We start from the raw sequence: 10,113 nt of genomic DNA on the forward strand, positions 1-10,113 counted from the left end.
GTGCTTATAGCCATTTGAACCATATTTTGAGCCGCCCGCTGATGGCTGTACTGGTGACATACAAGTCATTGTATCAGTATCCATTGTCCTGAAATCGTAAACGCCTCAGACAACAATCAGCTCGTGAACTGCAGTGTTGACATGCTGGATAGCAAAGTGTATTATTAGTGTAACTCGTTCAACAGTGTTGCAGTACGTTGGTGACGTTATCTGTCGGTCAGCACAGTTGTCTAGCATATCTAGCAAATGCCAACGGCTTTGCCTCGTTGAATACACCAGTTCTCGTCCGATCACCGAAGTTAAGCAACGCCAAGCGTGGTCAGTACTTGGATGGGTAACCGCCTGGGTACACCCCGTGCTGTTGGCTGCCTGCCCTTTGCCTTTACGACAAAGGGGAGGAATGGTGGCGACGTCAAGTTCTTGATCACCAATCTTTGCGCCGACGTCCTGGATTAAATTCTGAACCTTTCTGCAATGCTTTAAGAAAAACGAAGAACTCTGCCGCAATTAGGCACTCAAATAAATTCAACGGTGGCAAGTGAAAATTTGTGCCCAATTGAGACTCGAACCCGGATATCAAGCTTCACACGAGCGGTCACCTTGACAGCCTCAGCCATTCAGACACGCTTCCTATCCGACCCAAATTCTCAACTTGTCACACTCTAGTAGCTTCTACTGTCCATGAACACCCTTGCTTGCAGCTTTTCGCTGAGAGCGTGAAGAGTTCGGACTCAGTGTGCCTCCGCACTGAAATTACCGTGACATGTCCGACAGAACAGACACCACATATACAGTACATATATTAACTCTCCGCAGTGCGTCATGAAGTTATGTAACACTGTTTCTGGTGATCCGTCTGTCAGATAGGGGCGATAAGCCCCACTGTCTCCTTGTGCCGTTCTCTCCCTCAATACAAACATGACACCATACTACATGCACCGATTTCGGGCACCTAGACTTACTAGATACACTAGGTCATACAAATCTCGTTCCCAGTGAAGGATAAAATGTTGAAAATGGTTCAAATGGTTCTAAGCGCTATGGGACTTAACATCTGAGGTTATCAGTCCCCGAGATTCAGAACTACTTAAACCAAACTAACCTGAGGACATCACACACATCCATGCCCGAGGCTGGATTCGAACCTGCAACCGTAGCAGCAGCGCGGTTCCGGACTAAAGCGCCTAGAATCGCTCGGCCACAGCGGAGAAAATGTCACAGTACACAAGGGATAGGAAAAATTTCAATTAGGGGGCTGAACGTGCCAATCTTGGTCTCCCAGCCAACCGTGTCATAGGACTTTACTAATATACTGCGCAACAGAATTAAAGGTTCCCTTTTTCAAACCTAGTAGTCGCCACCCATTGGAGCTCAAAGGTTACGCAACCACCTCGACAACACTTTCCTACAATTTGCCTACATTTAGGCGCTAGAGCAGCCTCCTCGATGAATTTGTGTCGATGTTTCTAACGGCTATCATGCTCAACATGGTTCTGTGGGTGGCACTGAGGGTGTTGCCGAACTGGAGGTTTTAAGAGGGACCCTACACCGTTTCATTCAAGCGCGTATTACTGATACCATCCCGCGTGATCACAAGACAAGAGGGTAGGAACCAGGAGGATTGAGAAGCATAAGTATCCTCTGATGTTTCGTATCAAGTTCAGATTTTGTGGAATGGTTTTGAACGGTGCCTAGTAGTTCCAAACTGTACTCGAGAGCAAAAACAGCCGTCGCGTTGCACTCCGAAGGGGGCGTGATCACTTTCAATGGGGATGCAGCCCCAGTATTCCTTAGAAAGCGGTTGAAACGCCCGAGAGTGTCAGCATTGTCAAAGGTTATCAAGAACAACTTCCTGTTGCGCATCGCATTACGAACTGTCCTTTTCAACCACGAAATGCGGGCAGTGAACGCCCCAGGGAGAGGGGTGGTTTCATTGACGCCCTCTACGCCATCCTTTGAGGCCTTTTCGTATCCATTCTGATCGGCGGTGTGTCTGAAAGGTTCTCCTCGTCCACCCACAAGAAAACAAGGTGATTTCAACGCTAGGTGTTGCGCTTCTGACGTCCATCGCAGAGACGTCAAAAGCAGGGTGAAATAGGGGTAAGAGAGGCGGACGACCATCTCATCGTGTGACATATCCACAGTGGCGTTGGGTAGAATCTGGGTGAAACCAGATGCCAAAGTGACACAACTAACCCACCTTAGAGATGACATGGCTTTTTCTCCGTATGTGTCGACACATTGCTCTTCGAAGCGCCGCCGAGCCCCAGGGTAATGGCACAGGGCACCAAGCTTGTCCACCATTATAGAGGAAAGTTGTAGGCACCTTTGAGGTAAATTTCAAACTTGTGTGTCGCAAGGGATGCGCTTTTGGATGCAACTTGCGATGTCGACTCCATTGGCAGTCTGAACAGCAATCACTATGCAGAGAAGTCTTTTCACCAGTTGTGTACGCACAATGACGTAAATTGATTACTCAGCACGAGCTGTGAAGTAAACATCATTTTATTTTGCTCTCGGTTCCTTTCGTTGTCTCTTATATCCTTCAAATCACAAGGCGAGCATTCATATTCGAGCCGGCCGGAGTGGCCGAGCGGTTCTAGGCGCTACAGTCTGGAACCGCGCGACCGCTACGGTCGCAGGTTAGAATCCTGCCTCTGGCATGGATGTGTGTGATGTCCTTAGGTTAGTTAGGTTTAAGTAGTTCTAAGTTCTAGGGGACTGATGACCTCAGAAGTTAAGTCCCATAGTGCTCAGAGCCATTTGAGCCACTGATATTCTTCCAGGCAATGACGGCTTCAAATCGGTAACTGTTGAATCAGTTATCCACTACTGTGTGGTAGATGCTGCAGCGCTGTGTTCCGCCTTGCGACAAACAAGCCCAAATTATCGCGAATACCGCATTGGTAAGCCCAGATTAGTGAACCTTCCCTGTACTAGGATTTGGGAAGAGGATAACTGTGGTAAACCCCTCGCCAATTGACTACAGAACAACAACTGGTGAGTACCCACACCATCCAGAACCACACGTGTTGCATCAGTCACCACACATGATCGGCGGAGGGGTCAGCTGCGACTCAGAGTCTCCACCACTGGATACATGAAACATGGGAAAAGGTCGCCAGTACTGATGAGCAACGGTGTAAGTTGGTACTCGCCGCTCTTAGGATATCAGTACGTCGAAATCCCATGACGTGATGCATTCCGCATGCCAACAAGATGCAAGTGGTGGAGTATTTTTATGGGATGTTTACACAGAACGAAAATAAAAGTATGTGCCAGATGACGATCACTTTGGAATTAGGAAACGGATAGACATCAGAGACGCAATTCTGACCTCGAGATTGATAATGGAAGCAAGAGTCAAGAGGAATCAAAACACCATCATAGGACCTGTCGATCTAGAAAAGAAATAGTATAAACTGGTATGAAAAAAAGCACTCCGTCGTCAGGCCACGAGTGGCCTACCGGAACCATCCGACCGCCGTGTCATCCTCCGAGGAGGATGCGGATACGAGGGGCGTGTGGTCAGCACACCGCTCTCCCGGTCGTTATGATGGTATTCTTGACCGAAGCCGCTACTATTCGGTCGAGTAACCCTTCAATTGGCATCACGAGGCTGAGTGCACCCCGAAAAATGGCAATAGCGCATGGCGGCCGGATGGTCACACATCCAAGTGCAGGCCACGCCCAACAGCGCTTAACTTCGGTGATCTGACGGGAACCGTTGTATCCACTGCGGCAAGGCCGTTGCCCTATAAAATGGTTTAAGGCGTTCGAAATTCTCAGGAAAAGAGGAATAATGTATCGGAAAGGACGGGTACTAAAGATTATGGAACAGAAGTGAAAGGGAAAATAAGAATAGAAGACCAAGAATGAAGTCATCGGATCTGAAAGGGTGTAGGACAGAAATATAGTCTATCACCCCTACTGTTCAATGTGTACATTGAATAAGCAATGATGAAAATAAAAGGAAGGTTCAAGAATGGGATTAAAATTCGGGATGAAAGGATATCATCGATAAGATTAGCTGAAGAGTGCTGTTCCCTGTGAAAGTGAGGAATAACTACAGGACCTATTCAATGGAATGGAGTCGAACGACCACACATTGTGGATTAACAGTAAACCTAGAAACGTGAAAATAGTGAGTACCATAAATGACATGAGCCATAAACGCGCAGCGAAGTATCGGAATAGGAGACAGTGGAACTACAGCCGCGCGAACCGTTAAGCTGTGGCACAGGGTTCGTGCCCCGTCCGACCTCGGCCTTGACTCGAAAGCGGCGGCCTTGATGACGGTCACGGGCTTCTAGACAAGACCTATTGGTGGGGAGGGGGGGAGGGGGGAGTGGAGAACGGGGGAATTGGGGGGGGGGGGGGCAGACGCTTCGCAAGGTGCCGTTTAGTGGCCCCGCGAGCGAAGTTCACGGCCAGCGTCGCGACATCTGCTATCCAAGGCCGACGCCACGCCAGACACGGCTGTAAATTTTTCCGGTTTATCTGCGAGGAGGGGAGTGGCAGCGGCACGGCGACGATTTGCGGCCCGGTCTGCCGCGAGTAGCTTGTAGCGCCCAGTGCAGCGATGCGGCGGAGAGATACATACGATTCCAGGCGCAACTGCGGCACGAGCTGGCCTCGCGTACCTCCTTTGTGGATTCACTACTCCTCGTTGCCTTTAAACTCGAAACTACCGTCATTCGTATGACTGGATCGGTGCAAACACTAACAGATCTTTAGCTGTCAGTGTATGCAGCAAATGGGCACATCAATGAGTGTCCCTCTGTTGATTACGAGATTATTCTTTGATCTCCGTAAGTACATTAAATAAATCTTCTGTAGCCAACATAGCGTTCAAAATTGTTTTTATTGGCCTGTGTCGACAGGTAAGACTGGCATCTTCAGATCTTCGAAAATTTTTGTTGATTGTACTTCGTGTTCCCATTGTGCGTTCGTTAACACTTCAGTGGCGAGTATATTGCACGTTCCACGCAGGATTGTCAAAAATAATATTACAGACAGGTTTGTTGCAAGTAAAAACATGCTCGGCTTAAGTTCACCTAGTGGAACTTGGCATGTCTGAATATGTACACTCCTTTGATTCTTGACAGTTCTTAAAGTCCCAATATACAGTAAAAGTGCACTTTGATGCCAATGTTTACATTTACATGACGCATGAAGTACATCTTGGAACATTCTCACTCTAAATACATATGCACTTCAAGTCATAAGTACAATGAAAATCAGTTCTGTAACTCCATAATGAGATTTTCACTCTACAGCGGAGTGTCCGCTGATATGAAAGAAACTTCTTGACAGATTAAAACTGTGTGCCGAACCGAGACTCGAACTCGGGACCTTTCCATTTCGCGGGCAAGTGCTCTACTAACTGAGCCACCCAAGCTCGACTCACGACCTGTCCTCACAGGTTCAATTCTGCCAGTACCTCGTCGCCTTCCAAACTTCACAGAAGCTCTTCTGCGAACCTGCATAACTAGCACTCCTGGAAGAAATGATATTGCGGAGACATGGCTTAGCCACAGCCTAGGGGATGGTTCCAGAATGAGATTTTCACTCTGCAGCGGAGTGTGCGCTGATATGAAACTTCCTAAGAGATTAAAACTGTGTGCCGGACCGAGACTCGAACTCGGGACCTTTGCCTTTCGCGGGCAAGTGCTCTACCAACTGAGCTACCCAAGCACGACTCACGACCTGTCCTCACAGCTTCAATTCTCCCACTACCTCGTCTCCTACCTTTCAAACTTCACAGTAGCTTTTCTGCGAACCTGCAGAACTAGCACTCCTGGAAGAAAGGATATTGCGGAGATATGGCTTAGCCACAGCCTAGGGGATGTTTCCAGAATGATATTTTCACTCTGCAGCGGAGTGTGCGCTGATATGAAACTTCCTGACAGATTAAAACTGTGTGCCGGACCTAGATTCGAACTCGGGACCTTTGCCTTTCGCAGTCAAGTGCTCCACCAACAGAAGAGCTCCTGTGAAGTTTGGAAGGTAGGAGACGAGGTACTGGCAGAATTGAAGCTGTGAGGACGGGTCCTGTGTCGTGCTTGGGTAGCTCAGTTGGTAGAGCACTTGCCCGCGAAAAGCAAAGGTCCCGAGTTCGAGTCTCGGTCCGGCACAGAGTTTTAATCTGCCAGGAAGTTACAGTTCTGTAACTATTTTTGTATCGCTACTGCATAATCATTTCCATAAATGATTGTAACAACTGTTAATGCTTTAAAAAATCTACTAAGAATGTTGTTAAAGGAGCAATCACACTTGATTTGTTTATAGTTCAAAACTACATGACCTCTTCCTGATAAACTATACAGGGCGATTCAGCTGCCCCAACCGATTCGTTTTATGCAACCTGCACTATTTCTGTATCAGAAATAGTAGCCAGACACGCGACAGCCATGTAAGCGAATAAGTTCCGTGTCAGAGTTTTGGGAATTGTTAGCAAAGGGATTCTTACTATAAGTAATACAAATGACGATTGGCCATGATTTACACGGTATTTTTGGACCGAGATACACCTTACTTCTGCCATACTTATCCAAGTGTTCCCAATCTTTCCTTGCGTTATTAGCACTGTAGTCTCACAGCTTTTGTGAGCGTCCGTAAGTCTATTCCGTTTATAGTACCTAATCCCTATGAGAAGCTTCAGAGGTTATCCACCAGAATGTTGTTACATCCGCACGTCCTATTTTGATTTCCGCTGTTATTTTGGTTGTCTCCAATCGTGAAACACACACTGTAAGGCAATGTTTCTGAACCATTTCGAAAACATCAAGTACTATACACAGAATAAACTTACACAGACATCCAAAACTTGTATAACTTGACCCCTGATTACACAATGAAAGATTGGAGGCACTTGGATAAATGTGGCAGAAGTAAGGTATATCTTGCTTGAAAAGTACCGTGCAGCTCATGGCCAACCCTCACGAATATTTTTTACACTTAACAGTCACCCAAAATCTTTGAGAGGGAACTTACTATCGATTACAAAACGGTCGCCTGTATGGATATCATTCCTGATACAGATATAGTGCAGGTTGCATAAAACTAATCGCTAGGGACAGCTAACTCATCGACTACAACTACACACAAATTAATAAGATACCATCGATTACCCGACTGAAAGCATAACGAGATGAGATTTACGTACTTACACAAGATACCACAGTGCATATATGACATACGAATATTGTGATAAAATGTCATCATCGAAGTCAGTTACGAAACTTAAACAATTTGAATCCACTACACATTACTCACATTACTTTAAATGTGGTGCATACTACACATATAATGACAATATAATGTTTCGATTCACGCTCACAATGAATGTGGGAATGAAGCATTTGTACAGTACTACCTGCTATTATAATGTCTCATTGCATACACTGATGTACCGCCACCATTGCTTTGATTTCGCAACCACACTCTACATTTTGAAGAAATAAACAGTTGATTTCCGTTTATTAGGCCATCGCAAAGATAAAATAAGCTGTATGCGGAAAGCTTCTAGCGATAGATACTCAAGCAACGATTCTATTTACAGTTATGTATATGAAGTACCTAGCTGACGTTTAAAACAGACACGTACAACCAACGAACCATGTTTCATACACAACATCTTAGTTCTTATGATATTAGAAGAATACATTTGCCATCTGTATTGTTGTTGTGGTTTTCACTCCAAAGGCTGATTTGATACAGCTCTTATGATAGTCCATTTCCAGAAAGATCTCTCATCTCAGCATAAATTTTGCAACCCATATTCATTTGAAACTGCTTATTATATTCAGACTTGGCCTCCCTCTACATTTTTTATCCCCATCTGTACTGATTATCACGAAACGCAAAAAAGTACACCTTGAAACGTGTGCATTTTGATACAACTTGGCCTGTAATAACCCTAAACTTTCTAATGACTTTATAGATTTTAAATGTTGGAAAGAATTACTTTCATCGTAGGGTCTAAAGTACATTTCTGTTATTACATTATACTACCGACAAGAACGTGAACTAGTTATTTGATATACTGTGTACCAATGTAAACTTACTCCTAAGTGTACCGATATCCACATCTACATGTATACTCTGCAAATGATTGAGAAGTAGATGACACAGAGCACTTTCCGTCGTGTCATAAATATTGGAAAGTGGCAAGAATCACTAGTTAATTCATCTATGCGTTCTGTAATAAGTCCAGTCTTATTTTCGCGTTCCGTAAGGGACCGAAACGCGGGAGTCTGTAATATGTTCTTTGATTCCTCACTTAATACAAGTTCTTGAAACTTCGTAAGTAGGCTTTCGTTGGATACTTGGCGCCTGTTTTCTCCGTTGTTAAGAGGGTTACCAGGAGCTGATCATGATGATGAAAAAATATAAAAAATTAGCTCTGTGATCACGGTCACAGGATCACTCGATGCACATCGACCGTCACGTCGTCCTACATCATATGGGAGTCCTTCGGACGCGGTACGGTGGGTCATGGGATCCATACAATGCTCTCTCGGTGTGTCAAGTTTTACAGATCATGGGCCGCTATTTCGGTCAAGCAGTCCATTAAAAAATTTCAGTTGGCTAAGCGCTCCCAGTTCCAGTCTTGTCACCAAGGAAATATCTCTGGCAGTACTGGGAAATGAATCAGGATCCTCTGCATGACAATCAGCTGCGGAGGACATCCAGTGTAAACTATTCGCAAGTAGAATATTGTTTACTAAGATGTAATCAACTAACTGATATGTTTCATTGCAGTACCATTTTGGAATAACATTACAGACTTTGGCTGAGTGTTCAACCATTCGTGGCTCTCACATGATAGATTCACATCAAGGTCGATAGAGACGGAGCAAGCTCCATTAGTCAAGGATGGAAGCTGGAAACGACTGTGTCCTTACATTGATAGAAATAGTAGAAGACCTCTGCTCCTCATACACATGTTTAGCGCTTCGCAAGTTCTGAAACACGGCTCGGCAATGGTTGGATGAGTCCGAACTGGTTCAGAGCAAGGTGAACGAGTCACTAACAAGTGGGACTTTCAAGAACCGGTGAATCAGGCTACGTGTTGATAAATATGTGTTCTGGGGAAAGTACATGAAGTTAAGAGATACGTACAGTTTTTTAGTTTCTTTACGTCTGCCCTTGCTCAAGCAATCGTGCTGTCCAGCCTTCCTTCCACATTTAACCTCGCTTTGAGCTATAAACAAAAACCGTAGTAACCTGGGTCCAGGTACGCTCCTTCGTAGGGAACTGGTCTCACACATTGGATGGTCTCTGACTTAAGGCTTCAGTGGTTAACTTAAATCAATTCAGGCAGCATTCTGAACAAGTCATAATGAATTGTTCCTACCTCCTGAGTTAAACACAGTCTTCGTTTCTTTATGTATATTCTTGTTGTCCCACAAATCTTCAATGTGCTGTGATGTGTGCGATACTGAATAAAGTAAAAGAATATGTCCAATCTTACTTTCTCCTTAAAGGTTGTTGGCTCTTATTTTACTGATATCCAGCACACTCATGACGAAAAATAATAAGAAGTGGAATTAGTTGCAACCTGTTTTGAAAAATAAATTAGTACTACATGAATCAAGAACTAGGAAGGTACTTGTTCATCACATGCACGCAGGGATAGAAGGAAGAAAATAGGGGTTTAGCATCAAGTTACTGTTGACGAAGCATATATAGCCTAAGAAAGGACGGCGAAGAATGTCGGTTACCTATTTAAACAACCATGGGTTCGTGGCTTGTAAAGCATATTCATAGTACCTTAGGGGTTTCAGTTTTGAAACACACCTTCCACACGAGTGCGAATCTTAATATACACTACTGGCCATTAAAATTACTACACAACGAAGATGACGTGCTACCACGAAGATGACGTGCTACAGAGGCGAAATTTAACCGACAGGAAGAAGATGCTGATATGCAAATGATTTGCTTTTCAGAGCATTCACACAAGGTTGGCGCCGGTGGCGATACCTACAACGTGCTGACATGAGGAAAGTTTCCAACCGATTTCTCACACACAAACAGCAGTGGGCGTTGCCTGGTGAAAAGGTTGTGGTTACCATCACGTTTCCGACTTTGATAAAGGTCAAATTG

General features: G+C 44.9%; 1 pseudogene; it reads left to right on the forward strand.

The window, feature by feature from the left end:
- The first annotated feature begins 248 nt into the window (after nucleotides 1-248).
- LOC126482529 (5S ribosomal RNA) lies at nucleotides 249-367 on the forward strand (annotated as a pseudogene).
- Nucleotides 368-10,113: the final 9,746 nt, after the last annotated feature.

This window comes from Schistocerca serialis, chromosome 5, assembly GCF_023864345.2.
Source record: "Schistocerca serialis cubense isolate TAMUIC-IGC-003099 chromosome 5, iqSchSeri2.2, whole genome shotgun sequence".
Taxonomy (NCBI): Eukaryota; Metazoa; Arthropoda; class Insecta; order Orthoptera; family Acrididae; genus Schistocerca; species Schistocerca serialis.